Genomic DNA, 19,494 nt, shown 5'->3' on the forward strand with positions numbered 1-19,494 from the left:
TATTGTTCTTGTTTAGATGTGGGATCCTGTCCAACTGACTGAGAGGACGTTGCTTATTACTTCATTTTGGTGTAATTTATGAGGCAAAGTAGCCAAAACAATAATAGTAACCATAATCCACGTAATGATCCACTAATTGGCTTTACAACTGTGCCAAAATCATCCTGACGGTTTGTTTCATACTCTATACGGTGGATGGGACGGCAAGAAAGCTCCCTACCTGGCTCTGTGATTACAATACGAGGTGGCATGGCAACCGAGGAAACAGCGATACTGCCACATTTTCACACACACACACACACACACACACACACACACACACACACACACACACACACACACACACACACACACACACACACACACACACACACACACACACACACAATATGGTCCTCTGTTAACTGGGTGCAGCGGTTCACACACATATGCACACGGCTGCAGCCCTGGCCTGTGCTTGGAGGACCCACAGTCCTCTGCTGCTGTCCTTGTAGCACACATGGGATGCAGCCTGTCGACACACACACGCGCCACAGTGAGGACAGACAGAAAGGACGATACGGCAGTCTGTCCGGGGCTTGAGCCCTTGAGGACGCGATGGATGGACACACACACACACACACGCATTCACACACACACACTAAGCAGGCTGTGGGGACCCTCACCTTCTGCCCTGGGAATGGGTCCGGCTGCTTTGGACGCTTTTGGGCGCCAACTGCTCCATATGGGCAGTGTGTGTTTGTGTGTGAGTGTGAGTGTGTTTGAGGGCAGAAGGTTAGGGGCAGGGGGCTAAGGATGGGGGTGGGCGGACAGTGAGCTGGCAGATGACAAGTTTGTCTCGACCACACAGCACAGTATACAGTCTAAATGTAACACACATAGAGAACATACAAAGAACAGCGCAACATTCAACATTCAAAGTGCAGGATACAGAATGAATTGAGTAATACAGAGTCAGAAGTTTATCTGAAGCGTTTGGCTTTGTCACAGAGTAACCGAGCTCATATGTTTCTAGCAATACTGTTAGAAACATACGAGATTATTAAATATTTTTACTTTGTCTCAGGTTTCAAAATCTGTGCAACATACAACGACTATCCTTAGACCCTCTATTCGGACAAGAAAAAGCCCCACAAATCAACTTTAAAGGGACAAACCTAAAGAAGAACAGCAGAGTAACAATGTGTTGTATGTACTTTGACATCAATAGTGTTAGAGGGCCAACCTTTTAAAACAAAATGTAATTCAGCTTATCCATATAAATAAATAGTTTTTCAGGTGAGAACAAATATCAAAGGCAGTATTTACCTGTGTTGTGAAGGTGGTGACCAGTAAACTAATGAAAACTAGTTAAGTGGCTAGTTTGGGAAGTATTCAAAGCTGCTGTTTGTACTGTATGGTAGAAACATTTAGCCGAAATCGTTTACGTAAAATGAATCGGCAACTGTTTTGATAGCTAAAGCTCCTGAAGTCACTATTCAATCAAAAAATAAAACACTTACTGTTCCCACTTCTTAAATGTGAGGCTCTTCTGCTTTTATTTGCCTAAACTGAATATCTTTGAGTTTGAGTTGTAAATTGTGATGGCCATTTTCACTATTTTCTAACATCTTATAGACTCTTATAGAAGTCCATTTTCAAACAATAATTAGATGTAGGTTCTCAGATATAATGATTCTGGGTTGTCTTTGTCTTTTTTGGTATTACATTTATATTTCTGCATTCCATTGTTGGCTGAATAACCAATTTGGAGACGTCACCTTGAGCTTTGGGAAACTGTGAAGGTATTTTTTACCATCTACTGACATTTCATAAACTAAATGATGAATCAAGTCATTGAGAAAATACCTAGAAGTTTAACTGAAAATTGTGAGTTAATTGTTGCCGTCTCAGAGAATTGACAAATAGGAAAATAATAAACCAAAAACTATCACTCTCGCAATCTTTCATGCCGATGTAAGTGCAGTATCAGTATTACTTAATAGACTGCACCACATCGTGCTTCCACAACGACACAAACACATGAAAATTCACATGCATGCAACAAAACACAGTCTGTTTCTCTCACACACAAACATACACCATGTAGTAGAGGAGGGCTGGCATCTGTTTCCTCTTACCATATTTCCCTCTTTTCAAACTCTTTCTCAATGAGCCTTTTATCTCACTGTGCCCTGATTCACTCTCATTGTTTATTTAATTTCTTCTTTAGCTCCTGTCACAACATAGAGCAAGGCACTAACCGTGAGGGTTAGTGGTTCTATATGTCTTGTGCCGGAAATTCCTCATCTGTCCCTCCTCCACCCCGCTCTCTGTCCATCTCGTCTGCTGTTTGTTCGCTCAGAAATGAGAACCAGCTGTCAGGCAGAGTGTTAGATAAACAACAACACCATGCCAACGCACACATTCAGTACACCCCATATGCACACATGCTTGCATGAAGACGCACACACAAAGTGGTGTGGTCCCATTGTGTGCACGCCGGCGGCTAAATCATCTATTTATAAAGATTAGGTTTGGTGGACTGACAGAGCGCTCACTAACCTAGAAACACATTCACCTGAGTCACACACACACACACACACACACACACACACACACACACACACCTCATACCTTCACACACTTGCTCGTAAATGCACACACTCATGCACATAAGGAGGCCCTTGGATGTTTACGGAAATACTCACGGAAGTGCCCACAGAACTGTAATAACACACACATACAGCTATGAATGATAACGCTTGAGTTTTATTTGAAAGCATTATTAGTGCTGCCTTGTGAATAATGATGGACCATTAGTGTTAGCGAGAACCTCATATAGGTTCATGTGTGCATTCATCATCCACTACAAACGGATGTGGTTTATCTACGGATACATCAACAATGTCCCACACACCGTCACACACACACACACACACACACACACAAGTCCTCACACGTTCACCTACGCGTATGTGGGACCCTATAAATAAGTGATGTAGGCAGATGGAGCTTGCTGTTCAAAACACAAACACACATATACACAGGTAAACAAACAAACCCATTTCTGTAAATGAAGTGCAAATACATCAAAAACACACAAACCGTTGTTTTTTTAACCAACTTGCAAAGTCTCTCTATCTAGAGCAAAATAAATGAAGCAGTGCAGGTACATAAACTGCCAAGAGATGGATTTGAAGAGAGACAGAGCGGCTGAGAGAGAGCAAGAGAGAAAATGAGGGGAGGGAGACAGAGAGGCAATGTGGCTCCTCATGTCCTGGGGGAGAGTGGTAGAGGGGGGTCCTGTACCCATGGGAAGCCCAAGAGCAAGCTGCGAGAGGCGGGTACCTCCTGCACACCGCTCCACTTCCCTCCCTTCCCTTCTGGAGGATGGGATCCTGGACGGCCCCCTACTCACAGCTCCTAAACCCCCCATGAGAGGAATACATGCACATGCTTACGCACACACATGCACGTACACACTGAAGAGGGGTCCCCAGGGGAGGAGCAGAGCAGAGCAGAACACCTGGACCTGCCATTAGTGACACACTCAGGGATTAGAAGCACAGACGGCAGGAGAGGTGGAGAGAGAGAATGCACACTGGGATAGACACGCACTCACTATTTTCAGAAAGTAATATGCATAAACATGCGAGCACTAACAAATGGCAACTGAACCAAAATAAGGAGGCAATAACATGGAGGTGCGGGAATTTCTATCTACAGTTGTTGTACAGTGCATGCTGTGTGTAAGTTATGTCCTGGATGGTGTTAGTAGTTATGCACAAACACGGGTATATATGCTAGGGATGCACGATATTGGATTTATGCCGATATGCAGATATTTTCAAACTTTTGGCCAATTGCCGATGCCGATACAGATATACGCATTTATTTTTTCCACCACCTCGCAATTGACTCTCCTGTAGTTGGATTAGAATATTATTATGCCTGCTGTTATCGTAATGGCTCACTGGCAGATGCAGACTTAAAATACAACGCTTTTCAAAATGTACACATTCACTGGTCAAAATAAAAAACTCAACGTCACATGTAAAACATGCTAAATTTGTTTGTATGCAACATATCGACCGGTCATATCGGAGGACATGTTCATTTCTGCCCATATTTCCTTTTGAAGCCTTTATCTGCCGTTACGTGCCGACATCATCCCCAGTAATACAGTCAGTAACTAGCCAGCTAGACAGAGTGTGTACTCTATTATATTGTCTCATGTATTAAACCTTTTTGCTTCCCTGAGAGAGACGATTTACCAGCTGAGGGTTAAGGACAGAGAGAGACAGACAGAGGGACGGAAAAGGAGGAAAGGTGAGATGAGGGAGAAAAAAGGAGGGAGAGAAGGAAAGAAAAAGAAAAACTAAACGAGTGAAGAATGGACATTAGGAAAGTGTGGGGTAGAAAAGATCAGTAAGAAATGTCAGAAGGTAGGTACACAGAAATGACCACAAACATGCTTTGACACTGACACTGACATAAATAAATACAAAAGGTAAGTAATACACAATAAAAAGGTGGGAGATTATTGACATGATCATTTTAACAAAACTGCTGCGGGGTCTCATCAAGAATACCCTCACTCTCTCTCCTACGCACGAGGAAATGTGTTTATAGAAAGAAGGCAGAGAGCGCATGTTTCTGTGTCTTCTAGGACACAGCTAGACACAAGGTCAGTTAGAAATGGAATAATCCCCAAGTATCAAGTTCAATGTGACAGTGAAGAAGGAGAGGTTTCAAAACAAACCGTCCAGAAAAGAGGCTCCTGTGTGAATTAGAGACCACACACTGGCTGCAACAAAGAGCAGCGCTCAGACACGCACAGGGAGGGACGCACAGACAGAAACAAAGGTGGATTTGGTGAGAGGAAAAAAGAGATGTGTGTGTGTGTGTGAGAGAGGGGGAGTGGGGGGGTGTGAGCTGGTGACATGAAACAGATCAAAGGGGGGAGAGGTCGGCAGGGCAGAGAAGGAGAAAGACACAGAGAGAGAGACCAGGGGGTCCCGTAATTACAACCTACATCCGCAAAGCTGAGCCATGTGTGACTCTGTGCGTGTGCGTGTGCGTGTGCGTGTGCGTATGTGTGTATAGGTAGTCCAAGCGTAGCTGAGGAATGAAGGAGTGTGCGAAATTGGTCCCACACACACACACACACACACACACACACACACACACACACATCTTTCTTCTTCCCACTGTGACTGCCCAACAGGGGAAAAAAAGACAGGCACACACACATAAACACAGTTACAGCTACAGACAAAACAACACAAACACTGCGATATGCAAACACCTTGCAGAGAAGATATATTCACACAAATATGGTTCCTTATCATGCATAAAGTAAAATAAATAAAAAAGTTAGAATGCAAAGGTAAATGTCATGAAAAAGGGAGTCATAAAAACACACACACAGTGGGGTTGGGAGTGTCAGTGGTGGATGGGTGCAGATCAATGGAGACCACTGACTGGTTGGTCTCCACAGTAGAAAAGCAGATTGCTCTGGGACCCAAACTATTGTACAACACCACACTGACTTCAAGCGTGTAAACACACACACACACACACACACACACACACACACACACACACACACACCGGAAAGTTAAAACACATGAGCGCAGGCGAACTCTACTTCTGTCTCTGCATTTCAGACACTCACAGTCTAATAGAGCGGTGAGAGCAGAGAAATGGAAATGCCTCTGACTGACTGGGTTCATTGTGCTTTCATGCCTTTAGAGGGGACCCCCTAGCATCAGCACGGCTAATCTCTTTCTTTACCTCCCCTTTCTGGTCGTCCCATGTATCCCTCCATCATTCTCCAATCTCTTTCTCTCTGTACACCTGCTCACCCCGCCCCCCACCTCTTTTGGTCCACCCTCGTTTTTCCTCCTCTATCTATCTCTCTGTGTCCACCTGCTTGTGTCCTTTGCCAGCTCATGTCTAACAAGGCTCCTGACAAACAATCACATTGCAATGTATGTACTGTGTTATATACTTATAGATATGTGGAATATCAGGGCCTAATGGAAATATATGTGATTACTTGTGTAGGATTGTGTACATTGGATTTTATTTTTTCACCACTTTCTATCCCTCTGTCTTGCTCTCTATGATTCACTGCCCCCACCAAGCATTAACACCTGTATGGCTGTTATTCCACCTGCAGCAGATCCATCTCCCTGAGCAAGCCCTCCATCTCTCCTCTATCTCTTCACCAACCCCCTCCCCTCTGCGGAGGAGCACGCTAAAAGCACAAGCATGCCCCAAAATTAATTTAAACGGAGGAATTAAATTAAAAGCGAAGCCTCGGGAGTTTTATTATGTACTAATGTTTGAACCGTTAACTTGGATTGTATTACTAAAATATGAATAATTAAGGACTGGTGGGGGCTATTATTACATCAGGAAAGAGCAAGAAAAACACACCATGCTAATGGAATGGATTTAACAGAGACTGTATAGGTAAAGCACGTGTGAAATTAATTTGAATTTAATAACACTGATCACAGCTGCATTACATTTAATTGCATCACATCTGCTTGTGCATGCTGGCTCAGAAGAACAGAGACATTGTTAATGTTATTAGTTACACCTGTGTTTTTCCTGCTGTGATGTGAAAATGATCCATCGGAGGATCACCTCTTTACAGCCAGCCCTACCTCTGACCCTCTTTTATTTTCTTCAGTGTGTTTTTCTATACAGTTTAATGTAAATATGAGTGAAGTGAGTTGGGAAGGTTAAGGCAGAGCGTCTATTTTACAAAGCCTTCCTTACCAAACCTTTGACTACATAATACGACTCACATCCTTCAATGCCCCTGGTACATAATGGACATGCCACCACACGGAACATGACTCAGAATACTAAGTGAAACTGAGGGTCTGTCCTGGATACAGTCTTGTGTGCGATATGTCACTCAATTCCTTTATGGCTCACCAGGAAATGGCTTTTTATATATATATATATATATATATATATATATATATATATATATATATATATATATATATATATATAGATATATATATATATATATATATATATATATATATTATATATATATATATATATATATATATATATATATATATATATATATATATTATATATATATATATATATATATATATATGATTTGTATAAAACCATACCTGTCGGTTGAAAATAGGACGTGGTGTATTCTGTCACAGTGTAGAGTTGCACTTTACCCACATCAGTCTTGAAGCGTTGCATTGTAAATATGGGGGTTTGCAGGTGTTTCAATGGCTCCCATTGAAACACCTGCAAACCCCCATATTTACAAGTGTGTGTGTGTTTTGGAGTTTTTACCTAAAATATTAACCTGCAATTATGTGTAAACATTAAGTCACATATATTAGAAATGAACACATCTTTCTGATTGTATTTCTATTTTCTGTGAACCCCCACTTCTATTAACACAGTGTCCCACAGCCCTATCTAGCTTTCCTTAACTTTTTTCTCACACCGCCTCCCTTCTATGAGATATGTGTGTGTGTGTGTGTGTGTGTGTGTGTGTGTGTGTGTGTGTGTGTGAGTGTTGCACTGCAGAATTATTAGTCTTCTCGTCGTGTCTCTGATGTGAAGCCCCCCTTATCAGCGAGCAGTCAGCCACCCGGCCCCCCTCTGCAGCTGTCACTGCACCCCCCCACAACACACACTATTCTCTGAGGACAAACTCCCCAACACGCACACCAAATACCCACATTTACTCAGAACGCAGGCGCATACAAATCTCTGTACACAAGCACGAGCAGTTCTTGACACACACACGCAATTTTATCTGCTCATTTGCAGGCCGCATGGCTTGGCAGCCAACAAGGGGGAGAAATATCCACTCACCCTACCACCCAAAACCCCCAAATGCCCTCTACCCATTCCCCCACCAAAATCAGCTCAAGCCCCAACTCCATCCCAGGAACAGCGAGAGAGGAACACAGGATGGTAGCAGGCCCACAGAGCAGTGCCCCTTCCTGGGGGAGTTCTTTACTCAAGCAGGGCGCCCCCTCCGGCCACCAGCCAGCAGCACTGTCGAGGTAAACCAAGGCCTCAGTCAACACCGGAGCCCCCCCCCCCAGCCCCCAACTCACACCCTATGTTTAGTATATACTCCAATCTAGCTGCTGTCATTAGATTGGAGAAAAAGTGAAAAGAGAAATAGAGGAAAGAGCGGAATAAAAGCAGTGAACGTAATAATGACATCAGGTGACTAGATGGATTGATTGATGGAGGATAGAGAGGTGCAGCAGCCATTGTAGAAACCCAGACTGGCTAATACAAGTACAAGAGTTTCCCCTCTTCCCCCCCCTCCCTTCTCCATCTTTCCCTTTCTTCATTGTTGTTGTTTGTGTTGTTTCGTTGTTTATTTGAGTGCTTGCTCCCCGGCAGGCCTCGCTCCTGACTTATTTAGCAGTGTGTTTTCTATCATATTTGAAAAATGAAAAGCAGATTGGTTAATATTTCAAGGCATCCCACTTGCACGGGTGAGAGAGAGAGACAGAGACCGAAGGAGAGGAAAGGAGGGAATACGAGGGAGGAATTCTCTTGTTCCTTAACCCCAATTCTAGGATTCATGCTGGGAGCAGAGGCACGCATGAACACACACACACACACACACACACACACACGCACGCACGCACACACACGCACATGCATGCATGCATTCCCTTAGACAACACATTCAAGAAAAACCTACATAGAAAATGTTCACTTACAAATACAGTACAGATACTAATGTATTGGCCCCCAAATGTTCATCAATCCATGAAACTATAAAAATAAACTACAATAAAGAAAAAGTATATATAATATCATTATGGTCCTGCATTAGGCATCATATCATCCAGCAATCACATTTAAATTGACAAAACTGAACAAAACTTCATCAGGATATGAAATAAAAGTATAGGACATAAAAATATTTTCTCTAAAAACACGCCACACACTCAATTCAATTTAGCTTTTTATTACTAAAACTGCTTTTCGACTCACAGCAGTACCCCACACGTCTTATTGATACGCACCCGAACACATATGCCAAACTCACTCGAGAAATATGCCAGCACTCATGATCATTTAACAAAAATAACACACTTACACACATACGTGTGCACACACAAACACACACTCAACAATGGCCCTCCCCTGTGACTTCCCATAGTGCAGTGAATTCCAATCAGGCAGTAAGCAGGACAGCTATTTCTAGGGACAAAGGACAGGGAGAGGAGTGAGGAGGGGTGGAAGGAGAGATGGAGAGGAGCAGAGGGAGGGGTGGGGGAAACAAAGGGTTCTGGTAGCACCCAGGGGAGAAGGCCCAGAGCAGCTGACGTCAGTGTGTGTGTGTGTGTGTGTGTGTGTGTGTGTATGTGTGTGTATGTGTGTGTATGTATGTGTGTATGTGTGTGTATGTGTGTGTATGTATGTGTGTATGTGTGTGTATGTATGTGTGTGTGTATATGTGTGTGTGTATATGTGTGTGTGTGTGTGTGTGTGTGTGTGTGTGTGTGTGTGTGTGTGTGTGTGTGTGTGTGTGTGTGTGTGTGTTCAGCATTGGGGTGGGGGTAAATGGGAGTGTGAGAGAGAGGCTGGCAGAGTTGGTCTTGCTGCCCCCCCAGGGAGCTCTTGAGGCGGGGAGAGAACAGAGCAGAACACGGCTCCCAGCCCCCACATAACCAGGGGCCGAGACAGGCCGGCTAAAAACAGCCACTCACTCGTTGGACATAACTGTCAGTTGGTCAGTTGGTTAACAAAAAAGTTAGTAATTTAGATATAAATCCAGTAAACCAGCTTAGTTATTGAGAAAACACAGCCTGGCATTCATCTGAGTTCGGAAATATCCACATCGTCCACACAAACCCCTTGCTGCCTCCTTCTCACTGCATTTCTATCCTTTAATCATATATATAGACATCCCTCTCTGTCTATTCTGCATCTCACTCCCCTTCCCTGCATTTCCACTCTCCCTGACTCACTCTCCCTTGATCCTCTTCTCCACTCTGCTTCGTCCTTCCCTCCACCCTCCTCTCTTCCCTCCCTCTCTCTCTCCCTGGAGTTGTGCTTTTCTCTGACATTTGCCTGGACAAAGGCGAGTTACACCTGAGCGCCGGGTTAAAACTATTATAGGCCCTCTCCCTGTGGTACACTGCCCTTTGCCACCGCTCTCTGTGACTGAAACTGTGTGCGTGCGTGCATGCTTGCGTACATTTGCGCGCATGTGCCTGTACACCTGGGTGTATCTTTGTAATAAACTTAGCATGTTGTATGTAGTAATAGTCAATTCCATTTGCTTACTGTAGGTATAAAGCAGGTGTGCAGGTGTTTTCATATCATATGTTTCAAAGTAGAAGAAAAAGATGCAATTGAATACTATGGTATTGCATTGCAGCATTTGTAACAGCTGTACTTGATGGACAGGTGTTAAAAGTCATAAAAAGGCGATAGTCTTTGCAGTCATCCTGATACGGCAGAGCAGCAGTGCTAGTTCCCTATGGGAATCACATATTGTGGATCTTGAGTTCCTGAACTGACACAAGCTAAATGAAAAGGTAACACATATTTACTTATCTGCACAACAGAGTCACAAGTAGAAAATTCTGAATCAATAACTAAATGTCACAGAAACAGAAAACTGGCCTTCTGTCAAGTGTGCCTGGTCTGAACACATTACATCTTACTACTTTACATCGATTCATAAAATCTATCACTGAGTTGGTATAGTGACACGTGTAATGTTTCTAAAGTTCACCTCTAACTGTCCGTCAAAAGCCAACATGGTGTATATTTAATGACAAATACAAAGATGAAAGGATAACTTTCATTTATTGTAACTGAGGGGAAAATTCATACTTGTTTTATTCTCAATCAAAAACAGTAAGTTTCTTTACTTTTTCTCAATCTCGAAGGAATTCTTTTAAAGTGAATGTTTTCTCTCTATTCCTGTGCTCGAGTGTACAACTAGTTTGGTGATGATTGTTTAAAAATAAACTGCAAATTTAGGTTGTGATGTAGGTTGTTCAGATTCTGTTAAAAACAAAACAGGATGCAGCGTAAATAAACAACAAACAATCAAAAGCAACAACATATTCACGGTCACAAAGTACCTGCATTTCTACTTTAAGGGGCACATTCAATCTAATGTGTAACAAACAAGAAGTCATGATGAATGTAGGAATTATTCACCCCAAGTGGGTACAGTGCAAAAATGTACAATACAATAAATTGCTCCATTGAAAATACAGATTAGAGAAGAACAGCTTTAGTGAAGTGCATAACAAATCTAAAGCATCAAACAGGGTGTGGGAGACAGAGGTGGGGAAAGAGAGAAAGAAAGAGTGGAAAAACAGAGGGAGGGAGACAAACAGGGGCTGCTTTGGGGCCAGTCACCACAGGGTGTGTGTGTGTGTGTGTGCGTGCGTGCGTGCGTGCGTGCGTGCGTGCGTGCGTGCGTGCGTGCGTGCGTCTTGGGAGGGCACAGTGGGGGAGTTTGGGGGCATGGAGGAAGGGATCAGAGCTTTGGGGCCAGCTCCACAGGGAACAGAGAAGATGGGGAGAGAATGGAGGGAGGGTATGGGGGAAGGGAGACGGAGGGTGAAAGGAAGGGATGTGGTCAGTTTTGGGTTTGAGAACTCAGCAGGGAGGGGGGGGGAGGAGAAGGAGGCAGATATTGTGGTCTGTATGCTCTGAGAAAGATTGGATTGGATTGGAGAGGACAGGACAGGAGAGGAGAGAGGAGAGAGGAGAGAGGAGAGAGGAGGTATAGGGCTTGGGGTCCCACTGAGCGAGAGGGGGATGAGAATGAGGGAGAAAAGAAGGAAGTGCACAAAGAATGGAAGAAGAGTTGTAGAAAGGCAGAAAGGGAGCGAGAAGGGAGGTGTATCAAATGGAGGGAGGTCGCACGTTCCACTTGGGAAGAGAGAAAGAAGAAGCAGAGAGGGAGAGACAGGGAGGAAAAGAAAAAAAAAGCCCAGGTGTCAGCAGGAGGGGGGGAGAAAAAAAGAAAAGGAAAGGAGGGGTAGAGGTTCTAGGGGTCCTGGTTGTTGGCAGGGGTGCAGGAATCTAAGGGAATGGCCTGTTCCTCATTATCCAGCACCCCCCCCCCCCCCCCCACACACACACACACACACACACACACAGAGGAGGCCCCCGCATGGCCCCATGACAACTCTATCCTGACTCGTCCACACACACACTGATAGAGACATAAACCCACACACACACATATTAATACACACAGGCAAACATACTGTACATGAATGTTCAGTCATATACTGACATACAAACAAAGCAACATTCCCTAAACACAAACACCTATAAAAACCCAAAACATTTGGGATTAAACATTTCTGAAAACTAGCAATAGCAGCAATACCCTCGTAGCTGTTAGGGATTCACAAGTCATACAAAACTCATATTTAAGACACTAGGTATGTAGCTGAACTAATTTAAAAACATATTCAGTATCAGTTAAACCTTAATTCTCTTAGTTATATATCATGAAATAAGGTTAGTAAAATGGCATCCTGCCCAATTCCATGTTTTTTCAATATCTTGTGTCAACATATCAAGCAGCTTGATGCTGAAAACTGTTCTGGAGGGACGTCATTAATCACAGTCCCTCAACTTGTGTGTTTGTTTATCCAACAGATAACCAGTAGGTTGCCGCTGACAATGTTGGTGACAAGATGCTCAAATAAACACCCAGAGGAGAAAAAGCCTGTGAACTCCACGAGGTAGATCGTTTGACAAGTTGATCAGAGTGAGAAATGTCTGGCATTTAAAAAGGTGGCCAGGAGGAGTGCTGGGTCTGAAGAAACGCCAACGAGATCCCGTCACATTTTAAGGAGTGTCCACGGGATACTTCTGCTGTTGGTACTGCAATTAGCCTGTAATACACATCTTCTAATTCCACATTGGAAATGGGAGTACAACAGTTGAGTTGTGTCATTAAGTGCATTATGAAACTTACAACTGAAAGGGAATTATTCTGCATAATAAGGTTGTGTATTGGTTTGACAGATACATCAATAGCATGTCATGCAGAAACAACATTAATGAGCATGCTGAGATTTTAAGGACGTTGTGTATAAATGCACCGTTGACTCATTTCTTTACGATACATATTTAAGAGTCAGATCAATTTGACCTGCAACTAACTTTTATGTTAATTAGCGCATAATCTACACGAGGCTTTACATCACAAACTAAAGTTGTGTATTATAATTGTTATTTAAATCAGTTTTAAAAAATCTGTTAAAAGTAAAACTAAGTCAAATAAAACAGTGTTTTCATATTCATATTTGAGTAAGAAAGTTCTGTAAAAACAAATGTTAACATTACGATAAGCGTCACTTGTTTCATAACATGAGTGCATCGAAGGTTTAATGAGTGAAATGTAATGTCCAGTCATGACCAACAGTCAGAGTGCAACATCTAAATCTGAAGTCTAAACAGTCGGACTGGGAAGATCAAACTACTTTTTCTTTTCTTTTCAAAGATATGTAAATGTACATTTCTATAATCTGACTGTGTAAATATTTGATCAATAAATACAAAACACAAACACATTGACACGCAGAAAGAAGCTGCAAACCCTTTGGCTGAAGAATTCTAATGAATGTTTGGAGACAGAAGCAGTCGTCTCTGTCTACGCCTTACACAGCTAGAAACATCACACACTGTACTGGACTATAGATTTAGGCTTTTTTTCTGTCTACATGCACGCACACGCACACACACACACACACACACACACAAATATTTACTCCCTGGAAGATCTACACGCAGGCACACAAGGACAGAGAGAGGAAGAGATGAGAGGGAAAGAAGAGGGGAAGAGGGAAGTTACATTTTTAATCGAGTGTTTCTTTTCCTCTGAGCAAAGTAGGGCTGAATACAAGGGGGTTAGCGGGTGCCAACACACACACACACACACACACACACACACACACACACACACACTTCTTGTGTCCTTTGGCAAATTCTTCTCTTTCACTCTTGCATTAAGTAAGAAAAAAGGGAAGAGAGTCAAAGCAGAGGGAGAGGGAGGAGGGAGGAGAAGAAGGAGGGGGAAAAAAGAAGGGAAGAGAAAGGAGAAGAGAGAAAACGTCCCTGCAGAGTCTTTCTCCCTTCCTGGAGCGAGCGCGGGCCCCTGCAGCGCCGCCTGTGTAATTTCCAGTGGCAGTGAATACAGGTATTAATAAAAGCCCCATGGGGAAGAGCACACAATATAACCCTACATTTTCAGGCATTATGAAAGGACGCCCCCAGGGGTCCTCAGGCTCAAATTTCTGAGATGCAGGCATTGTAAAAAGACGCCCCCGGGGGAGGACCCCGCAATAGAAATCTGCTGAATTCAAAGCATTTCCAGAGCCCTGGTGGGAGCCATTACTCCCACTGGAAGAGGAGAGCTTTTTTTCACCCTCTCCTCTCTCCTTCCAACCGCTCTCTCTCTTTTTTTACCAAACATGTGTTGCTGACATGTTGACAGATTGCTCAGTGAGGTGTTTAGGTGCATGCACAAGGCACGTCTGCTGAGACACAAGCTCCCTCCCTTTCTCTCTCTTTCTGTCTCCCCCTCCTTCCAGTTCCCAAGTTCCATCCCTCCCTCCAACTGCAAACCTCTCAGCGCGCCCAAAACTGCTCCCATCCATATTTCATAAAGGAGAAACTAGGCTGAAAGAGAGAGAGAGAGAGAGAGAGAGAGAGAGAGAGAGAGAGAGAGAGAGAGAGAGAGAGAGAGAGAGAGAGAGGATGGAAGAGTTTAGGAGAGAGAGAGAGAGAGAGAGAGAGAGAGAGAGAGAGAGAGAGGTGGGGGGAGAGGTGGGAAAGAGATAGAAAAAAAAAGAGGAAAAAGGTAGGATAAAGAGAGACAAAGCGGGATCAAGGGAGGGGAACGGGAGGAGGAGAGGACAGATAAAGAGAAATAGAGCGATGTAGAGAGTGGGAGAACTCTGCAGTGAAAAATGAACCCTGTGATGAAAAATGACTTCACAACAACCCTTCTCCGTCTCACCCCCTCCGTGCCATCCCTCCCCTCTCCCTCTCTGCATGTTGTACTCCCCCCCCCCCCCCCCTTCTTCTGCTCTCCTCTCTCCAACCCCCTCTCCTCTGGTGCCGGGCTCCTGCTCTCTCCCTGGAAAACCTGAGCGGCAGCCAGCTGTGTCTGTGTGTGCGCTGTGCACTTGTATGTATGCCAAGGGCTTAGCACAGGAATCTTCGGGCCACCCCCGGGTACAGAGACACAGAGGGAAGGCGGAGGGGGGGTGGGGGCGAAGAGGGAATAGGGGCACATGGTGATGAAAAGTGCAAGAGGGAGGGAGAGTGAAAACAGACAGGAGTTAAGAGGATGAAAGCCAATGAGGAAGAAAAAAAAGGAGTGACCATAAAGGAAACTACTATTATATATATTTTGTCAATCAACAACTGCTACCAGACTAGAAACACACACACACACACACAGTGGCAGGCCAGAGTGCAGGAGGCCGTCTGTAATTTTGTTTCAGATTACACCCCTCCTTCTCTCCCTCTCTTGTAGAAAGTGATCTGTGGTTTTAATAAGAGTCTTGGCCTCACAGGACTCAGCTGCTATCCTGACGACAGACGCAGCAAAGTGTGTGTGGTGTGTGTAAGCGTTTCTCTGTGCTCAAGAGGGTGTCTGCATATGTGTGTGTGTGTGTGTGTGTGTGTGTGTGTGTGTGTGTGTGTGACAGCGGGTTGCGACAGACGGTAAGAGCTTAGCAGTGGGGAGATGTCCCGCGGGAGGCAAACCAGTCACCCAAGGGCCCCTGCACTAACAGACGTGCTCTCCTCCCTGCTACGCGTTTTTCTCCCCTTCCCTTTCCCCCGTCTTTTGCGTCCTCTCTGCACATTTGAAGTTTTACCTCCACATTCCAGCCCTTCTCCTCCTCATCACCTGTCTTCATCATGTCCCCAGATATTCCTTTCCACTCCTATTTTCCTCTCTCATTCTACGTCTCCCCCTCCCTCCCTCTAGACAGGCTCCCTGGAAATCTCTCCTCTCCACCCCACTGAGAGAGGAAAGAGAAGAGACGAGAGTGCAGCTGTATGTGCTCAATTAACAGAGACCTCACAAATACCTTCGGAAAAAATATGCACAGTATCTGGCTCTCCACACACTCACACACACAAACACACACCACTTTTCCTCCCACACCATCTCACCATCTAAGAAGCGACTAGCTGGGTTAATGACTTGCTATTTGTCACTGACAGCGGCAGTTTCCGCCCCCCTGCCTTGACTGACAGCTCCCTCGTTTACTCGCTGCCTACCTTTTCATCACTTCCTCTCCCCCTTCAAGTGTTTTTTTCTGACATCTTTAACAATCTGTCGCCCTTTTGTCTCCATCTCACTCACACCTTGCATGAGTGTATGGACACTGTTGACGTGTATGGACACTGTTGACGTGTGTGTGTGTGTGTGTGTGTGTGTGTGTGTGTGAGTGTGTGTCTGGCTGCTTTATATTTAACTAACGTAAATGGACAGTGGCTGCACAACCACAGGCCCTCCATAGCAGTTTTAAAACCCCTTGTGAGTGTTTAAAGCTCTATACACATCGCATTGACCCAACCTTGGGACGCGGTGGACGGTTAGATAGCTTTTGGGATTCCCTCATGGGATGTGTAGGTCTGTGTGTGTGTGTGTGTGTGTGTGTGTTCATGTGGCAGAGTAGGGCCAGAGAATGTTCTCCATTTGAACCGTAGGAGGGTTTTTTTCCCGCCTCTCCTCTCTTCAGGGAGCCTCTGCTCCACATTCTGGCTCCTACTGAGACCCATCGACACTCCCTCGACTCGCTCTCTCGCACATACTGTACACGCACAGGATACAGACCCACATGTACTAAAAGTAGTAGACACACATATAGATATTACACACACTATATACACCTAAGAAAGTAAGTTTGCAGGGTCTCTAAACCTTATGGAATAAAACACAAATAACTGCAGTTTGAAGTTCTTTTGAAAGAAACTGTATTGATGTGTGTGTATTGAATACATTTAGCATAAAAGCATGGTTCCTTAACATGAGAACTGCTATTGATAATACCATGTGTGTGCTACTAAACTACATACAGAGACACATAATTACATGGTTCACAGAAAGGAACTACTGTGTCAGTTAAATCAGTTTAAAACACACACACACACACACACACACACACACACACACACACACACACACACACACACACACACACACACACACACACACACACACACACTATCTTATTCACAATTTAAAAGCAGAGCTGTCACACTGGTTTAAAGCTGCAGTGGAACGGAATAATGGTATTGTAATTGAAGCACACAATCTCTATCACACTTACACACAAACACACACCACACACATATAACCAGCTGAGCAGCCAGGCTCATGCACATTAATGTGGCATTACATTAACCAGATGTGTGGGGTCTGTGGGTATGTGCGTGTTTGAGAGGGTTTACACACATTTATGTCTCATTGATCTGTGCCACTGTGTGTGTGTGTGTGTGTGTGTGTGTGTGTGTGTGTGTGTGTGTGTGTGTGTGTGTGTGTTTGTCCAATTTCCACTCAAATTAATGGTGCCTCTTTATAGGCCTTCTGCTGGAGTGGCACTGAATTACTTGGTGCTTCACTCTCGCACCTGGGACCCATTCAATGTTATAGCCACAGCTAGCTGCTAACTTGGGACCCATTTGCTACAACAGTATAGTTAGCATTACAGATACCAGTGCTTTTTTTCTACAGAGAATTCAGCGCTAACTAACAGTGATTCTCAAGCCAGCACCTGGGACCAACAGTATGACCCACATGTACATCAGATATCCCTGACTGAGGACAACATGTCTACAGGAAACCTTAAGAGGTTGGTACTAAAGACTGAAAGGTTCACATTATTTGTGTCACATAGGAGGACTTTGTTCACATGTACTGTTTTGTCTGTCTTGAATTATGATTAAAAGATATGCTTATCAAAGTAACAAAAATCCTCAAAGTGCTTATTTGTATTTTTCACACTGGATATTTAGGCTTCTTAATGTAGAAAACATTCATCCATTACGTGTTTATAGTGTAAATACTTCAAATCAAGAGGATTTCAAAGAACTATAGCCAACTGATGTATTCGTAGTATGTCCTCTTGTGTCTTCCTCATGTTGCACTTGAACCTTAGACTGTATAAAATACGGAAGTAGCATCTTGACGTCACTGAAGAGCCGTCGCCATCTTGACAGCTCTCGACTAATTTCAAAAATGGGCAAAAAAGTGAATGGTCGGTGGAGCTGAGGCCGGCCCGGCTACCGACCTTTGACGGCACCCACCTGTCAAACAAACCTTTAATTATGCGTAACTTTACATCTTAATATAATTTAAATAGGTGAGTTATATAGAATATTCACCCCCGTACAGTTAGCATAAACAGAGATATTAAATTAAGTTGCTTAAATTTGTGAGGCCCGGCAATGTTTTGTGTTGATGACAAACTTCTATATGTACAGTATGTTGGTCATAATACATCATAGCTAGCTAACTACATCTGGCAACCACGATTGCTGATTTCTGAGTTGTTAGGAGATTTGCTCAGGGACGAACACATACACCATCAAACTACAAAATGCATGAACACATTAACTCTCTCATGCAGATCCAGCGTGGCGTGTGTTTATGCCCAGTAGGCTGTGTGTGTGTGTGTATATATATATATATATATATATATATATATATATATATATATATATATATATATATATATATATATATATATATATATATATATATATATATATATATACACATGCCCTCCTACTAAATCAGCTCCCAGGGGTCTCTACCAGAGAACTTAAAAGGATTCTTTAGTCCATGTGTTTTAATTTAGCTTTCTCCTCAATAATAACCAGAAAGCTGTGGTCCCACCACTAACTTCATACACATCAGACCAACACATAGATGAACATACACAAACCCCTGCATGCAAGTGCACACACATCCCGCAGAGCTGGGGGATTACTCTGCAATCTCAACCACTCATTCTCCAGGGGAAAACATGTTTTATCATTTCATTTCATTTCTTTCTTCTGCGCTCCCCCCCTCCCTCTGCGTTCTCGCTCAGCAACATGTAGCCCTCCCCAGACTCCTGTGCTGAAATCACAGGCCACATCCCGCGCTCTGACAACAGCCCAATGCTTTTGGCGGTGAAATTCTCTCTTAGATTGTGTGTGTGTGTGTGTGTGTGTGTGTGTGTGTGTGTGTGTGTGTGTGTGTGTGTGTGTGTGTGTGTGTGTGTGTGTGTCTAGGAGAGAGAGGAACAAAGATGACAAGAAAACATTTTAAAAGCATAAATGGGTTTCCTATTTTAAAAAGGCAATTACATGTATAGTAGGTTACAAAGTGGCTTACTTTGAGTTAGTGTGGGATTTAACTGATTCTGCAACAGCCCAGGCTAGCAAGGCTTAAGTGGAAGTCTAAAGCCTAATATCTAA

At 43.7% G+C, this 19,494-nt stretch overlaps 1 protein-coding gene across 8 annotated transcripts in view; it reads right to left on the reverse strand.

Annotated features, from left to right (window-relative positions):
* The window catches only part of znf423 (zinc finger protein 423), a 141,243-nt gene that overhangs the window by 85,536 nt on the left and 36,213 nt on the right, over positions 1-19,494 (reverse strand). The window lies entirely within an intron of this gene.

Source organism: Cottoperca gobio, chromosome 6 (genome assembly GCF_900634415.1).
Source record: "Cottoperca gobio chromosome 6, fCotGob3.1, whole genome shotgun sequence".
Classification (NCBI taxonomy): Eukaryota; Metazoa; Chordata; class Actinopteri; order Perciformes; family Bovichtidae; genus Cottoperca; species Cottoperca gobio.